This window comes from Cyanistes caeruleus, chromosome 2 (assembly GCF_971803275.1).
Source record: "Cyanistes caeruleus chromosome 2, bCyaCae1.hap1.1, whole genome shotgun sequence".
Taxonomy (NCBI): Eukaryota; Metazoa; Chordata; class Aves; order Passeriformes; family Paridae; genus Cyanistes; species Cyanistes caeruleus.
In genome coordinates, this window is record NC_141702.1 from 28,785,264 (window position 1) to 28,804,112 (window position 18,849).

At 38.6% G+C, this 18,849-nt stretch overlaps 1 long non-coding RNA gene across 1 annotated transcript; it reads left to right on the forward strand.

Moving 5' to 3' along the window:
* Nucleotides 1–5,586: 5,586 nt before the first annotated feature.
* Nucleotides 5,587–8,086, forward strand: LOC147654698 (uncharacterized). The gene is made up of 2 exons (XR_015282920.1): nucleotides 5,587–6,034; nucleotides 7,980–8,086. It is a non-coding gene; the product is annotated as an uncharacterized LOC147654698 (long non-coding RNA).
* Nucleotides 8,087–18,849: the final 10,763 nt, after the last annotated feature.

Below are 18,849 nucleotides of genomic sequence, written 5' to 3' on the forward strand. Positions count from 1 at the left end.
CAGATGGAGACATGTACTGATAGCAGACTCAGCTCCTCAGGCATTAGCTCGAGGCTGTGCTGAATCTCTGGATAAGACACCAGAAGTGGTTTGTATGAGCAAACTTTATTTCTCTCCCTCAAAAAAGTGTCATAGGGCTCACTTGTGCAGTCAAACCCCTTTTCATGTGCTGAGGGAGGAATCCAGAGAGGCACCCAGCTGAATATGTGGTTGGGGAGCTGTGATTCATTTCTAGCCAGGTCTCAAACAGTGCAATGCTGTAATCTTTTCTATTTACTTTTTTAGAAACATCTTTCTTTGCAAGGAAAACAGAAGTGGCCTCACTAAGAGAAATTCAATTACTGATAAGATAGGCATGACTACCAAACCTAGCATTTCCACTGAAGTCTCCTGTCCATTAATTACAGTTGTAAGATAAAGCAAGAGCCATTTATCTGCTTTGACAAAATTGCCTCTTAAGCTGCACTGGACCATCCTGTGGTGCTGAGTTATTCCAATTAACTATGCTACAGTACTGAACCTCTTGTTTGTTCTTCTCTGGTGTCATTTTATACCTCATTACTTCTTATGAGGAACAGTTAATAACTTTAACCAATTCAACTTCCTCCCTTGACTATACAAGTTGCTGCTATTGGCCCTAGAGTTACCTCTTTTTTCAGGATTACAATCCCATGCTCAGTTAGTTTCCATGTAGAAGTCCATCCCTGATTTCAACGATCCCTGTGTCCTTTGCAGCTTTTTCAAGTCTACTAAAGTTCTTAAATGAGTTCAGTAAATCCATAACTCGTTAGGGTATTCTGTTTGTTTCATATAGAAAAAGGAAAAACTCAACAAAGAAGCTTGTAAAATTCCCTTTTATTCAGTAGAAGAAAACAAAAACCCAGAAATACTTAAACTTTCACTTTTTTATCTAACCTTTTAATGGAAAAGGCTATCACCATCTCTTTGAGCAAGAAATGGGCACCAGCAGCCTCTCTTAAGTAATTCTCTTGATGAGTATATTGGGGTTTTTTTCTGCTGCTCCTTCTCCCTGGTGACATGAAGGCTGACTTTTTTCCTTTAGTTGCACTGTTGCACCAAGACTGACAGAGAGATCTCTACAGCCCACTGATTAGGTTCTATACTCCAAAAGTGAACAAGGACTAGGTGAATCCTTCCAGATGGACTAGTAGCTGTTTCCCACACCCTGGAAGTGTGCTGAATTATGAGCTTTCATTTCAGTTTGGGTAAACCTCCTTCCTCTAGCTAGGTGTTCAGAGTGATGCCAGTCACTTCCTGGCTCTCTTCTTGAAAACATAGAATGGGCATCTAAGACAGGGAAGGGCTTGGGATCTGCTGCTCATGTCTGCTCCTCCCTGTGACTAAGAGTCCTCAGTAGAGGTGGGGTTTAACAAATGGCTCTAGTCTCAGTGTTTGTTATTGATTATCTTGGGCAGCTATTGGGAAGCCCAGCTGGAGATGTTTACTTTGCATGCACTGTATAAGCAGATAATGTGCCTTGTTCAACATGTGGAGGCAAGCAGAGGAAACCTAAAGGCACCTAAAGCTTACATAATGCAGTGCTGACCATCAAAAAAAAATCCAAGTTCTTTTGTGAATCAAATCCTTAAGAACTGAAATACTTTAAAAATCTGGTGCTCAGAATCCAATTTTAAAACCAGCAAAAAACTACTGTCTATGCCTATTATTGGTTGAATGATTTATTGGATTATGTCCCTAAATTTTTGATTTAGGAAATTGCAAAAGGTGATGCCTGAAGGACCTCATAGTATTAAAAAACCCTATAAATTATTAGTTTGTATGTTCAGTTTCTTATTTGGTGCCTCCTTGGACCCAACCACTTTATTTCCTGCTCTTCTCAAGAACTATTTATTAGGAAAAGATTTTGAGAACTCATTTTAATAGTTAGGTTCTTAAATCAAGTGTGAATTATCTATGGTTTGTAAAGACAGATAGAATCCTTTCTATCTAATTTAGAATTAAAATTAAAACATTGTCCTGTCAATATTTCAAGCACAGAACTCATTAGGGCAATCTAACTCTACCTATCACAGCTGTCCAGGTTATTTTTGCAACCTAAAGGAAAAGAGAAGCACCTCTGAAGCCCAGGTACACCCAGCCAGTTCTCTAAGTACAGATTGATTGTACAAAGAATTTAAAAGCCTCACAAGGGCAATAAAATTCTTCTAAATTAAGCAGCAGATTTAGTAGGATTTAGACATCAACTTGTGAGCTAAAGTCTAAACTCCCATTATAATCACTGAAGAACAGGTCAATACAGTCAATGGAGTCTAAAAGCTAATTCAGCTTTCCCTTTACTAGAAGAAGGATGCAGTTCAATTTAGGCAGTTGAGATGGCCTACATTTTGTGAAACATTTAACTGGGCACTGCACACTGATATGAAAACTTCACACCACACCTAAAATGATACTAGTTTTAACATGGGAAATCTTCAGGGGAAGATTTTCTCAGATGCTCCAGTATATCCTACCTCCAACTGTTACTCTAGAGAGGCATGGGATTATGGGTGCCATGTCAGATTTCCCAAATTCTTATGAATGTCAGAGCTGCCCTCACTATCACACAGTGGCACTACTTAATCAGAATCTACCTTTCCTGCCCCTCTTTTGAACATTTATGTCAGTTCAAGTAGAGAATTCACCTTCCCTATAATTTTATTGTTACACCTCCAACTCCTGTGTGTGGATTATCCAGATTCTCATCCTCCTGAGTGACAAAGGACCACAGCCCAGGACAATTTAAACTGCCAAGTATCAGTAGACTGCAAAAAAGCACATTCTGGAAGATTAAATATGGGTCAGGCAGGCATGACAGAGTTAGGGAGCCAGGAAAATTACAGTGTTGTGCTTTGAGCTGATGTTAGATTTCAGCCACAAATGGTCTGATAGAATATGAATGTTTGCCTGGCACTGCAGTCTCGATTTTTCACTCCATGAGAATCTCCTAACAATTGGGCAACAGTCAAGCTACTTTTTTTTTGTGGACTCTAGCTCCCTGATGCTCTTATTTCTGTTTAGAGAGAGGCCAGACTTCAGGAGATGACATGTTTAACATGGATACTGTGTGATGCCTTCCTGAAACTCAGAAGGTGGTGGTTGAAACCTTTCTCAGATGAGTAGAATGGGGAAGCTTTCCAGCTTCCTCATGCTGTCCTCTGACCAGAAAATAATTATGCAAAGAAGGAAAGACAATCGCCCCCTCAGAGCACATAAAGCCAGTAGCAGTTAGTTGGTAGACTCAGGCCATGCCATCTGAGAAAAAATTACACACTATAATTGACACAAAAACATGAGAATGGTTTCTCTGTGGCTCCCTTAACAAATTAATTTAAAACAAACCAATTCTCAAGGGAGATTACACTGAAGTAAAAAGGATAATCTCTTACACCATTAAAAAACCTCCAATTATCATTGCATGAGAAAGGAGAGAATAGTATTTTTTATTACAGTCCAACCCTAATCTGTGCCACAAATGGTGACTTTCAGGTTCAATATGGAATATATGAAAAAAAGAAATAAAATATCTCCACTAAGAAAATAAGAGATTATAAACTTTTAAAACACCCATGCTTAATTCTTGGTCTGAAATAGCTTTTCATAATTTCAAAAAATAGATTCAAAATCATCTGTCTCAGCACCATGTTATGATGACCATATTTTGGGGCAGTGCTGGTTTTGGCTGGGGTAGTGTTAACTTTCTTCTCAGTGGCTGGCATGAGGCTGTGTTTTGGATTTGTGCTGAATGCAGGGTTGATTAATTATAGAGATGTTTTTGTTATTGCTGAGCAGGGCTTACACAGAGCCAAGGCCTTTTCTGCTTTTTGTGCCACCATGCTGATGAGGAAGTTGGGGCAGCATAGGAGACTGGGAGGGGACACAGCCAGGACAGGTGACCCAAACTGACCTAAGGGATATTCCATATCAAATGACATCATGCATCTAAAGAGGAGGTTGAAACCTCTGTTAGACAACCATTTCCTACATTTCAGTACACCTAAAATCACAAAGCACTGGAGAACTCTGGAAACTTCAATGATCTGAAGACACCACGGAGTTTACTACAGGTATGGAAATCAATAGTACATTTTGTATGGGTTGTTAGCTGGTAAGTACTCCACTAAAAAACCCTGAGTTCTCAGGCCATTTTTTATGTTTTTACCATTTTGAAATTTTGAGTTCAGAACATTTTCTTCAAATCTTGGCCAGCTCTGTGGCACTGTATTAGCAAGCAAAGAGATAAGCAGATAAGTTTTTGGAAAGGGGTAGTTTTCTAAAGCTAGCACTTAAAGAATTCTTTTCTCAAGATAAGTTGTTTGATTTTGAATAATTTGTAATAAAAGGCATCAACCAAAAGTTTCTTATTAAAAAAAAACAAAAAACAAACAAACAAAAAAAAAGCCCAGGATCCTGGTGTACATCTCTTCTGCACAGTGCTTTTGGCCCACTCCTCCTGTCTCTCTGCAGGGCAGTCCTGCTTAGACATACCAAGTACTTGCCCCAGTTTGATGTCATCTGCCAACCTGATAAGAATGCATTACCTTGCACCTTTGACAAAGAGGTTGAATTGGACAGGTCTCAAAAGAGAACCCTGCAGTGCTGCATTTACAATTTGCTTCTAAAACCATAAACTCTCTGGGTTCAACATTTTTTTTACCCATCTGGCTTCCCATCCCTCTACTGCTGTCCTCTTGGCATCTCAACTTGGGTACAATTATAGAATCACAGAATGTCCTGGTCTGGAAGGGAGCATAAGATCATTTAGTTCCACCACACCTGCTTTGGGCAGGGTCACCTTCCACTGGACCAGGTTGCTCAAATCACTAACAAAAATAAGACCAAAACTATCAGCTCCTACAGCCGTCACGTCTTCAAACCACCTCACTTCTGCAAGGATGGACCTCCTGAGATAATATTTGGAATTTAACAGGCTGCTGCTCCCATTCTGCTGAAAGACCTCTTCAACTGAACAGGTAAAAGTATTGAGCAAGCAAGATTGTTTGAGGAAACCTGTCTGATTGCAAATATGTCTTTCAGGTAATTAAGTAGTTGCTGCCATACCAGCTGCTCTATCAGGAAATTCTTGTCAGCTTGTATCCACATTCAACTTTATCACACAGACCAAAGACAACAGGATATATTTATCTCTCTTTAATCAGTGTTCTGACTACCTGTGACCTGTACTCTGACTTAGATATTGATTCTAGTCTTTTATAGGGTAAATATTGATACAGTTATAACTTCTATCAAATTTCCAGATTGCTTTTCCATCCAAGATAGATGACTGGGTTTAACATTCATTTACATTGTTGACTAAGAAAGATATATATTTTTATATTTTTGAAAGTGAATAATTAATGTATTCTCCATTCTTCTAAAATATCTCTTTCAAAAAATGCTAACCACTTATTAAAATATAATGATAAAAAACCTGTATGCATAATATTTCAGCATGGTAATATATTAATTTTCAAATATGAGTGATCGATATTTTAATCATATTTTAATATTTTAATATTATTTCATATTTTAATCTTATTTTTTTTACAATAACTGTATTGTGCCAGATTGTTAATAGAAATTACACTGCTGTGGGAAATGCCAAGGCTGGGCAGGAAAAGCTTTTGTTCAAGGTCCCCAGAGCGTTTTTGAGGACAGAGCAGGTGTGCACTTCAGGTGATGCTCTGTCCACCACTCCCATCAACCCTCTATAGGTCTTAGGCATGGGAACATGCTGGCTGCTCAACCTTCCTTTCCCTTGTCTGACAGCAGAGGACAGCACACAGACTCTTGTATCCCAGCCAGCTGCCAGGCCCAAGCAGTGAAGGAAGGCCAAGGCAGAAGTGGTGTCACAAAGAAGGGATGGCCCAGCAGCAACAGACCTGCCAGTCACTAGCAGGTTGCTTGTTAATTTTTCCAGAAACTGATTCTATCCCCCAGCTTCTGAGGCGCTGTGCACTGCCACCCTCCCATACTGAAACTCCACTAGGAATACAGCCAGATGTGTGCCCAGGAGGTACTTGTCAACATGTCCTTCCTCACCTGCACCGAAGTTTGTTCACCACCAGCTCTAAAGTCCTGCCCTTAGTGCGGTCTAAACCCATCTCCTTCTGCTGGCTGGTGCAGAAGGGAGGCAATTAGCAACAGCTGGATGAGAGAAGATAAAAATCCCAGCAGCAGAATATTCTACCATTGTGCACTCTCATTCTTCTGGCCCTGAGGAGACATGACTGGATACCCTTGCTGCACTCCAGCACGAAGATCCTGTTAGTGCTAGTCCTTGTTATAGAGCATGAGAGAAGTGAAGGCTCTAATCATCCGTCCTTCTCTCAGGCTTAAAATTGCAGAAAGGTTCACATTACCCTCTGCCTGGCACCATTTGGGATGTGCAGCACACATCTGGGATGTGCAGAAGCAAATTGATGGTTCTACCTCTGCCACTGACCTTCCTGCCATACCTTCTTGACAGCAGTACTGATTGTCTAGGTGTAAGAAGAATGGGGAAACAGAGTGAACCGTCTCAGCCATTTAGTGGAAAAAAAAGAGTCAAATATCCCATCCTTCTTTTTAAAGAATTAAGAATGATGGAATCACTAAAAGCTTTGTTGTGGACTCTTATTTGCTGGCCTACTGCCTGAAGAAAAGTATTGAAAAGATTAAGGTGTCTACAAGAGGAAAAGGAGAGTCTAAAATAGATTGAAGATGGAAGGACTTAAGTAAGGCTGTTTAAATGGCATTTTTGTCTCAAGAGCCTCTCCAAAAAACCTTTAGCAACTCAGGTCACCAAAGGAATTTCACAAGGATCAGAAGCCAAATTATTACAATTCACTGATTTCCTGGATGAAGGAAGTGACTGTTGCAAAGTTAACTATCATTTCAAAGGGATGCCTCATCTCAGCAGCTGTTTTTTGTGTCCCAGATGTCTATCTGCCCTCTCTGTGAACTGACACACAGTGGTGTGCTAGTTAGTTCCACTTCTACATCAAAGCTCATAAAATCACCCCCTGTTCTCTCCAGAATGTGAATGTTTATGAAACGCCAGCCAGCAACCACGACTGCAACCAGCAGCACCTATTTTTGAAACCAGCAGGCTTTTTAGATTCATGCTACACATCCACAGCATCAGAGTCAAATATAATGAAAACTGAATTAACCTGAGAAAAGGAAGCCAGCAAGTTCTTCTTGCCAGGGAATGCTTCAGCTTTATTGCAGCCATGTTGTCATCTGTGTCACCATAGATGGGCACAAACAAGAAAAATGCATTCCCTATTGCCTAAGGCATTCTGGAGAGGCAGGAAGGCTGGTGAAGAATTTGTTTTGGTGACAGCTGGAGGGGCCTAGAGGGCTGTCAGCTCTAATACAGTCAGATTGAGGATTAATTCCCACATGCAAGATGCAGGTATAAGCATCAAAATTTGGAACCCACTCAATCAGGAGAGCAGCAGTGTCTGCTCTGGTCAGCAGGGGATGTGTCATTTGCTGTGGTACTCTCTGAAATACACAGGTTCAGAGTTTTCACTTCAGCAGAGTATTCTTGTAAATGCATAAGCTGACTGTTTCAAGTTCCTGAGTATTAGAAAATCCTTCTTTTATGGAAGAACCATAAAAATTTTGCCATAAAAATAAAATAAAAAAAAAGCATCATTGCAAATGAAATTACTTGAACTGCAGGTAGATCACCTTACCTGAAAAGATAAGCAAATTAGGACAGGTTTTGTTCTTCATAATAACAGATAAATCTGGAATAAATCCATAGGTCTCATCAGAGCTGTCCCTCATTCATACCAGTATAAGCAAACCAAGAAAAGTCTAGTTAGCTCTTCTATGTAGTGTAAACAGAGATTTGCACATTTGATGTGTATGTAAAGTGATTAAATTTATTCTATCAATCCCTCTTTATGTATACAGCACTATCACATAAATCAGGAAAATACATCTATACATTTGTTTTCTTTTTCCAGTTTTATAAGAAGACTTTGGCAAGGACAGCCCATTGGCAAGAGGCAGAAGATGAACTCCAGCTATCATTACTGATGTCCCAAATGCCATATGAAACTTTCCAGAAACATTGAGAATTTCAGTTTTCTTTTGACATTTTTTAAAAGCTTCCCTTTCAGGCAACATAAAAAAATAATTGTATTACCTGCAGTTAGGGTTCTGACAATTTTAACAACTAGTCATTATATTTTCATAATTGCAGCGTTTCCTAGATACGTTATGTTACAGACACACATCTGTGTAATTTTTCATTGTATGCATTCAGTCTGTCTTTAAAATCCAGAAGTGGAAAATAGCACCTCCTGCCTAGCAAAGCTATTACTTTAAGCATCAAGCATTAGTCTTTTCAAGACCTGTGAACCTGTAGTCAATACAAACAATTTTATGTGGAGAGTCTGATCCTGAATACAATCACTCGGACCTCAACTGCTAGATTTTTAAGAGCACAGCAGAGGAAGACAAAACCCAGCTTTTCAACTGAACTCTACATCTGAGACATCTTGCTTTGAATCAAAATTGCTATATGCCAAATTTGGATGATTTTAGCTCAAGCTGAGGCTCTCCTTGAGAGGCCGGATCAGTGCATGTGTAATCTGAGAAGTTGGAAGGGAATATATAATGGGGTCTTCTTGTTCTGCAGAAGAATCACAGAGCAGAAGTTAACCCAACAGCCTCCAGTGCACTGATACTGCAGATTTGAGATGTTCTGAGGAAGGGGAAATTTCACTAGTATTCTCTTCCTTGCTTATATTAATTTTGGCAGATCCTTTAATTTCCTAGGGTAAGTCTGACCAACTTGAAGCTATGCCATCCGAACAGATTGGTGCAAGCATGAGGGCAGGAGACAACGTACAATAGGTGTGTGAAATGTGCCAAGCTATGAAATTATTCTCTGCCTAAATCTTCCACACTTCTTAAAGATAGGGTAAGTGCTCGGGAATTGCAGTAAACTTTAAAAAAACTAAAATAAAAAACTAAAAATAGAATTAAACAAAATTTACTTCCACAGCTGCTGGAGGCTTTCCCTGACCTTTCCATATATTTGTGAGTGTCTTTGCAGAAAGACGTTAAGGAAGACATTAAAATGTGCTTTCCTACCTCTTCCATATCTGACAGCATTTTCATTATTTTCTTAATTATTCCATATCCTCACAAATAAAGAACAGATGCTGGTTTTCAATGGCTAAGAAATGCATCACTTTTGATCTATAAAATCAAAATTCAACTTTGTCCTTACTAAGTGGGTTGGTCTTTTGAAAGAAACTCATTAGTGCATGACCAATGGAATTAAAAAAAGAAATGCATCTGTGCAGGAAAAATTTTCCTCCACAAATAACTCCAGAAAGTCAGATTCCTGTACACTGACATCAGGGCTCTTCACCAAATCAAGTTATAAAAAAGAGCATCATGCATCCCACAACCAGTACTCCTAGACTGCTTCAAGCAGAACTGTGAACACCAGGCAAGACACAATCCTCACTGCTGCCATGCAAGATACTACTTCTGAAATCCTCCTGCATTTTTCTTTGCCATGCTAATAAATCATGCTAAATAAGTGTTTTTAGCAATAAACACATGTATTCTGCCTTTAAAAAATCACAGTTTTGCACTCCTGCAATAAATTTCACTTAAATATATGCAAAATAAAATATTTACTTTCAATATCACTCTCAAAAGGTATTTTTGATTTGTCTGTTTGGCTTTGGATGTTGTTTTGTTTTTTTCAATAAAAGTGGACCTAGGTAAAATTGAAGACTTGAAATCTGAATCATATCATGAAAAGCAATTTACCATTCTGCCTGGAGAGAGAAGTTTTCAATCAGTGTGTCCTTCCTGCAATGACTTATGGATTAGAAGCATAACGTTTCTTGAAAAAGAGAAAAAAGAAAAAAAAAATCAAACTAAGTGAAGATGAATATAATAAGGTGTAGGCTGAGAATAGCACATACAGACAAGAAAACAAATTAGTGATTCTGCCAGGGAGACTCAACAGAAAATAAAAAAAAGAGTGGTCCTGGGCCAGGCACTCTGCAAGATTATATGATAAAAATTAAAGAAGAGGAGGTACACAACAGAGAAAGACATGGACTCAAAAATAATAGAGAGGTGAGGTAGAAGTACAGATGTTGCCAGTCACAGACAGAGCTGAAATTGACTAGGATACAACATAACCAACAATGCTTGGTTCCACTGGTTGCTGTTGCAACTCCTACCTGAAATGTTCATGACACATATTTCTCCACATCTTAAAATTATTAAAAGCAGATGATACTTCCAAGAAAACCACTATCTTTTATAAAATATTTAATTAAAATTAGAAAAGGAAAAGAAAAAAGATTTAAAAAAATATTATTTAAATTTATTACATAAATCACAAAACCTGCTATGAAATTACATGACTGCTAATTGGGAAAGAGACAACCAAATGTTTGCACTGAGTGATCCCCAGCCTGTAGCTCAAAACCTTGGGCTACAGAGGAACTCTGGTCATTCAGCTTTCAGTTACTATAAATGCATGCATTGCCTGAAGCCTGAGCACATACAGAAATGTCTTCCTACTTCTGGTACATGTCACACTGGGCACTTACCTTGGTTAAGCCAATATTAAAAGGGTTCCCATGGTGTCCATGCCTACTGCACCCTATGGACCTGCTGTTATACTGTGAGCTCATACTGTGTTCAGTTGTTCCCTGCATAAATATTTAAAAACTTTCAAGTGGGCAATAGAAGACCTTGGTTCCTAAAATCTCTGCAGGCTTATCTGCTCACTCCTGGCAACTGTGAGTACTCTCTTTGACCACAAGTAGTCATGTCCTTTTCAATACCCAGCCCTTGTCTCAGGCATTGTTCAGGCACAAAGCACCTGCAGTAACAGCAGCCTGTCCCCAGAGCTGAATAAAGTAACTCACATTCTGCTGGGCTGATCCAGAAATTACTTGCTGCCATGCAAATAAGGCAACTGGAAGCTAAACAGGGAGCAAAAAAAGCTTAAGGTGAGATTTTGCAAATACATGTCCAGTCACCTCCTTCAGCCTCTCATACCAAAAGCAGTCCTGTTTGCTGAGGGCTGTTTTTGACCTGCCTCCCAAACTCACAGCAATAAGCAAATATTGCCATGAGGCCACAGAAATACTGGTCTTGTTCAAAACCTTTCAGAAGTCTGTAGTAGTCATGGGGATGAAGATCACAAAAGATAAGAATGGTCATGAAGATCACAAAAGATAAGAATGGTCATGAAGATAACAGAAGTCATTAACAACAGTGAAGAACATATCTATCACCCTCTGGACCTCAGAGCTGTGAATAATCAGTGTGGAGTGTGCACATTAATTGCAGGTATGGGGGATTGACTTGCCTGACAATTGTTATGCAGCATCCCTCTTGAACCAGAGGGCACCAAAACTAGGCACTTGAAACTTAGCACAATACAGCACAATTCAATACAATATAATAATTAGTCCCTTTAAGCAAGACAGCTATCCGAGCTCCCTTAGAGCTAATGACGCATGAATTCTTGTTAAATTGATTTATTTTGGATGACCCCAACTATCTTCCAATACCAAGGGGTTTAGAAAGCTTAGCCTGATGTTCACCTATCTGAATAATATTTTTCAGTTCCATTTCTTCCAGGTCCAAGCCTGCAGAAAAAGGCACTTCTAGTAAGCTTCAAGCAAGAGAACACTGCTTAACAAATCTGCTGGGGCTGGTTTGTTTAACAGCTCTCACTTTAGATGGATGTACTGAATCTACACACAATTTGTGAGTGATGAGATTTCTGACAGCTACAACTATTAGTGTCCTTGAATGCTTTGGGAACACAAGTCAAGGTAACAGGTTGATATTACTGAATACAGTGCTTTAAAAATGTGACTAGCGCTGAGACATGCACATGAAGGAAGTAATCTACATTAAATTAAGGAAAAGAACACCCAGCCTTTGGTGTAATAACTGTTTATGTACACAGAGCAGAAAAAAAGACATCATTTCAAATTAACATTATTTTCAACAAATTTTCCACATCTCACAAGAGAACGAAGGCTGACTCCTTGAGTACAGGTCCATCATTTGTCATATTCCAAATCTGTTTCCCACATGCTTGCTTCTACTTCTCTGAGTGCAAAAACTTAGAAGACTGTATTTTGAAAACCTTTGCAAAGGTGAGGTGAGAGGGGGCACAAAGGTGAACAGCTTGCTCTCCCACGACAGAGCAGTTCATATTGCAGGTTACATTTGCAGGAGCATGGCTTGTAGAGGCAGTATATTCCACCTTCTCAGCAGTGCTGAAAAGCATCTGAAATAGTTTCTAGTGCCTGCTTTTGGTCCCCCACAGTTCTAGAGGGACGTGGACAAAGTAGAGAGGGTTTCTAAGACATTCAGAAGTCTAGGAGAAAGTGGAGAAAGTCACCAAGACATTCAGTGTTCTAGGGTTCATGATCTACCTCTATGTAAGAAGATGACCTCCAGAAACCCTATCCTACCAACATTCCCATCAATCTCACAAAAGCACAATCCATGATGTTTCTGAATTGCAAGACATTCTTGAGAAAATTGTGGTGGTGTAGGATAGGGGAGATAGTTTCATTTTTTTCACAGATAAAAAAGGGTTTATAAAGATGAGAGTTCAATAAATGTTGAATAGAATCAAAAGATGCTTCAAAAAGCATTTGGGATTAAAGCTTTAAGCTGCAGGTGTTTAAAAAATGGTAAGGAATTCTATAAAGTCAAAAGACAAACATATTCTACAACTGAGAAAAATGCAAAGGTGTAATCAAAAAGCTGGAAATCATCTCAGAAAAAAATCAAAACGCACTCCAATAAACTTAAAGGGTGAGAGAAGTTCATTCTGAGAGGTTCAAAAAATAACACAACTGTGTTCTGTAAATATGAAATTTAATGAAGATTAAACTTCAGTGAGTATGACTGGTTTTGATTCTCATTTCCATTCCCCCATCAGGATGTGAAACCATTAGGTAATGACCTCACCAATGTAAATTTAGAAACAGTTATTGAAAATCTGCCTTCCAACTACCAAACTGAATTTCATGCTAGTGATATCTCCAAAGGCTTATTTAGCTATTCTGTCAAAATGAGAAGACCAACTTGATCTCCTCAAATACAAGAGCACTGTCACAGAAGAGAGTTTAGTTGAGAGCACAGACAACTACCATCTCCTTAAGTAGATCCTGAACTGGCAAAGTAATAAGAGAAATACCGCCATGAGTTGCAAACTCTTCCATTTCAGGTAACATTAATTACCTTTGAAAATGTTATCTTGCCATTTAATCTTGAGTCTATTGAAATAAGTTTGTCTGCTGCAGAATGGAATGCTGCTCTTTTATGCTTCCTAGACCTTCTCAGGATTTCTAGGAAGATGTGCAGAGATATTGTAGTGGAACAAATGCTACGCTAAACTGTTCTTTAAACTCTCACTGTAGAAGAAACTGGTACCTGAGACCACTTCTTGAAAACAGCAATTAAATGAGCTCAGGCAGTACTGGTTTTAAAACAGTAAGACAAAAACCTCTGTTGCTATGGGCTCAGGTAAATATGAATAGATGTGAATCATCCTAATGCATTTTTGTTTGCAGCTGTTTTCCGTATTATAATGTCCCAGGAAGATTATTTCCACACAAAATGTTTTAGTCTCAGCATGCATTTTCTCATCAAATTAAATTAAGTGTTGGGAAATGGTGAATATCTGATCCACTCTACTATGGCACAAGTCAGTAGTGATCTATTAGCCAGATAATCACGTTTTCAGGAAACTTTATGTAAACTAGTACATTTTTAAACTGTCTCTGGATGAAGAAGGTGTAGCACTCTGTACCATTGAATGATAGGGGAAGTTTGGAAAACTAGTTATGAGTATCATTAATACTGGGCAAGAATGACTGGCAGTTAAGGCTCACTTAAATGACTGTCTGGAGCTAATGGTCTGAGGCAATGTTCGCTGCTCAGACAGTCATTAAGTATAAGAATCTACCTGACCTGGAGGTCATTCCTGCTTACATTAATTATTGCAGTGACGAATACTCCATGCGACTCTACCACATCTCCCTAAAGTCATTTCTGCATCAAAACCACTCTCAGGTTTCAGATCTAGGGTGACATCTGGCAGCCAGGAGCAGCATGTAGAAACACATTTATTTGAATGAAGATAAAACACCAAATGTTCAAACTGATCAGAACCACCAACTAGCTGGCAGACTCAGCCTATAATTTTGTAATGACACTAAGCATCCCATTCCACATAGTCACTAATTATTAGCTATAGATCTCCCATACTTAGATTGTTCAAGAATTACTGTGTGTGCATAAGCCTTTGTACTTGCCCAGCCTAATCAGCTTTTTAACCAGATATAGGTCTGCTAGGAGCTACATTAAGGTGAAAAGGCTTGAAATGAAGCACATCAGTAATAATTTGAATTACTATTGCTTATCTGACAGTAGAAGCTGTGAATAAACCTGCAAGTCATGCATCTACAATGCCTGCACCCCGTAGGAGGTCTCTGCTCTGAAAAGATTTGAGTTCTTATACAAGCAAAGGATGGCAATAAAAAAAAGTCAGCATTTAAAAATTTGATCTAAAGAGTGATGCTCAGTGCAAGATCTAAGGTAAGAGAGACCTGAAACCTATGTAACTTCTAGAGACTTACTCAATAACTCACACTGCTGTTGGAGTCAGAGCAGAATGACACCACTCTAAACCCTTCTATGAAATACCATGGTCATGGTCAGGAGACTTTCAATTTGCATTGTATTTTAAGTTGTTTACAGCATTTCTCCTCAGGTGAACTGGAAGTTCATGTCCTTGGTTCGAGTCCTCATGTCCTTGGTCACTTGTGGGCATCAATTTTTTGATTAGCACCACTGGCTGAAGTCAGAGAGACTACTCTAGTGAGCAGCTGCTCCCCAGGACACAAGAGGGTTCACAGCCTGGATCTGGAGGGTATGTACTTCAGCCCTTTGCAACGGCTCACTTCTTTTTTACAATGCAAAGCATGGCAGCAATACCATGTAAAACAAAAATAAGGTCTGCTTTCCTTCAGATTAGTTTAAACCATTTGTGGTTTTGGATTCTGACACACCAGAACTAATGAATATAAAGATAACCATTATCGATACATTAATTTCTGGAGTTTCCATTTATCTGTTTCCAAGACAGTAGCTGTCAATGTGAACAAGGTCTCTTTATTGGATATAATAGATCAACTGGACAGTTTCTGCAAGAAAATATATGAAAGAATGTAAAAACCTCTTCAAAGGATCATTAATAAAATGATAAATATTCTTTCAATCTATCTCTTCTTTTACAATAGTGGTATGCACTGCTTGCTGCATGTAGCCTAATGCAAAAATTGCAATGCAAGGCTTGTCTGTTCTTGACATTATAAATACACATATAGATATTGCATTATAAATGATTATAAACATCTCCAGTCCTACTGGTAACAGTGTGAGCTGCTTTCCTGAAGTATGTACTGCTGACTTTCAAAAGTGCTACATGACTTAAGTGTTCGACTTTTTATGGCCATGGTGACTGTTACAAGAATATAACAAAGTGTTTTATTAGCGTACTTTTGAATGTTTAGTAATTCAACAACAGTTTGCAGTGACTTTCTGTACAGCTCTAGCAAACCACTGAGGTTTTAAAAGACACAGAGAACAGTATTTGATAAAAGAGAATAAAAGGAATTATCTCTCTGCATCAGTAGTAATAGCATATAATAGTTTTCAAGGAAGATGTCCTAACTGGGCTGTTAATTATTTTATACTGTCTGATTTCACGCAAATAGAAAAAAAACACCACTTTCTAGTTAGTCTAATTTTTCATACTTTGCCCAGAAAAACAAACAATAGCTTTAATAAAGAACAGCTCCTTTGAGATCTCCAGACTTGTCATTCTTAGAAAAGGAGGGAAGACAGAGACTTTTTTCTTGACATTTCTGCTTTAAAATATGTATGTAAATGACAGTGTGCCTTTACATTTTAAATGAAAGAGGCACTACAATACACTTAAGAAATATATGCTCCTAAATCTAAATACTGGACTACTTCTTAAATAATTTGTTTGTTGATATAAGAAACTAATTTCAGATAAGCAATATGTAACTTTGGTACACAGTGGTTTTTTTTTTAAGGTAGAAAATTAAGATATGCTAATATAAGCCTCTAGCAGGTAAGTCCAAGTGTAACAATAGAGGCTTTCAGGCACAGAAGGAAGAAATTAGACAAAGTAAGGTGAAATGAAATGACAAAGCAATGTATCTAAAACTGCACATTGGTTCTAGGGACTTGAAAGAATGTCATGTCTGATAGAATCAGACATGAGACAAAATGCCTGGAGGATGAGAATAAAATAGTCAGGGTCAGACAAGCAAAGATTATCCCTATCAAGTTATGTTTGAGCAGTAGGAGAACCTGAGCCTGGCTAGAAACCAAAGAGTGAGCTGTAGCAGGGATTACATGTGTTAACCTGACACTTCTTAAGGCTTTGTGCTAGATGCCTGGGTGAGAGGCATAACATTGAAAGGAAAAACAAAAGACTGTCTACAAAGAACTTTCTAAAAGACAAAATGCAGGGAAAAAATCTTAAGATCTTCAGATAAGGTTAAAAAACAAATATGTGTGTTTCAGAGCTTTGTCTGTTCTGCCTCAAACTCAGAAACACAACTGCGACAAATCCAATAAGAATTCCTTTTTTTTGTTCCACAAAGTTATTTGAAATGTCACACACCTTGGAGAACTAGTTGGCTTGCAATAAGAAAAACTTCAACTGCTACAACCTTTCAAAACACTAACTATTCAGCTAGAAAAACATTCTAAGTGACTTGACCTGTCCATTAATGCTTGTTTTATTCTGGAGTTATATAAGTTAAACAACACCTGTAAGAATAACATTAATATGTATATCATTTTCAGATCTTTTACATCTTATTCTAGATCAAAGAGCTTTGGACTTTATCAACATAAACATTTAACATCATTTTTAAAGGAAAATTATTTCAAAGTAATATAAGCTAACTGTAGGTGTTTATTCTTCAATGTTGCCATCCACGTTTATTTACAAAACATAACTGTTATGCAAAGAGGATTCTAATATGTAAGAAAGATTTTGCAGCTGAATGTTATTTTACAGTTATGGCAGGTCATATCTTTTTCTTCATCTTTGTAACATGTTTCCATATCATTCTTTTGCATAGAAAAGAGTATTAGGTGTGCCTGGGCTTAACAGTAGTGGTTTCTGAACTGTGGGTTAGGCAAAATGCTCTAAGAAAAGAAGGTTCAGTCTTTGTGAGTATCTGAGTAAGATCCTCAAGAACATCTATAACTCAGAAGTGTGAAAGCTTGGGGAAAAAAAGGGCTTGCAAAAGTAGTGAAATCCAGCAGGATGTTAAGAAAGGCAAAGAGAAGATAGACAAAGAAAAGTCAGAGGGGACTGTCATTTAGGATGTCACTGAAAGGCTCTTGTCCTCAGAGAACGCCCAAATATCTGACCCTCTTTTCCTGTGGGTAGAGTTCTTCCTACTGTTGTTTCTTCCACCACATTTTCTCTAGTGTACAAATTCTGATAACACAGTTTCAGAGATTCAAATGCTATTGGTGTTCCCAGAGAAAACATGTTAAGAAGTAAATCTCCCTCAACACAGTAGCTAGCACAGGATCCACACCCACAGGTGTAGTTAAAATTCTTGAATTGTACTTGAATTTCCACAGGAATAATTTTCAAATATAGGCTGCCCAGACCAGGAAGACATATTTAATTTTCTAGGCACATCTCATAGTGTTTCAGAAGGATGTTTAGAATTTGAAACAAAACCCTTTTTACATCATCTGTACATTTCTCGGTTTATCATGTTAGATTAATCTACATGCTTCCATTGTCTCACAGTGGTTTTATCAACAAAGACGCTTTATACAGGCAGCCCTAGGACCAGCTGGAACCCAACTCCCTGCTATTTGATATCAAAAGAAGCAGTGATTTTTTTTAATAAGGCTGAGAGAGGCACTAATCAGTGTGGATAACTCTTACCCTCTCATAAAGCCACCACTCTTCTACTAGACCTGTTCTCTGTTTTCCCACTTGCTTCCTCTTATGAGGATATGGCCTCACTTTTAGCTCACTTTAACTGCCTGTGCCATTCATTATATATTAAGAGCCTCTCTTTTTTTCTACATTTCATGCCTAAAGTACCTCATCTCCCAACTCTTAATAAAGTTTCTAGCAAGGAGAGTGAGAGCAGTAAGAGCAGAGCTCGTCTCTCACGGGTCAGGAAGGAATGGCAGATGGTGCACTAATGTGTTAATTAAATGGCTGCTTTGCCTGTGATTTTCCTGTTGCTCACCTCCTGATGTTAAGAGCTGAGAAATAATGGAAGGGGTTAATGAGACAGAAACTTATCCAGGTGGTCAAAACTTCACTGCAGCTCCTGAACACTAGGTGCCATCTCAGCAGCCAGCAGCAAAAGGGTTGAAAGTTACTGCCATCATTGCATGCCACCAGCACCACAGAGCACTGCAGCCTGCTGCAGGACTCATGTGTCCTTGCAAAATGTTTCCACTGACAGGCTGAGGTAGCATAGTGTCAGCAGATGAGAAGGCAGAGGCACTTAATGCCTTCTTTGTCTCACTTCTTAATACCAAAAGTTACCAGTTATCCCCAGGATATTCAGCTCCCAAAGCAGGAAGGTAGTGAGTGAAGGCCCCATAATCCAGGAGAAAATGCCTGGTATGCCAACTGGACACCCACAGGTCTACAGGTCCAGATGGGATTTACCTGAGAGTAATGAGCAAGCTGACAAAAGAGCCAAGCCGCCTTCAAGAATTTGGCAG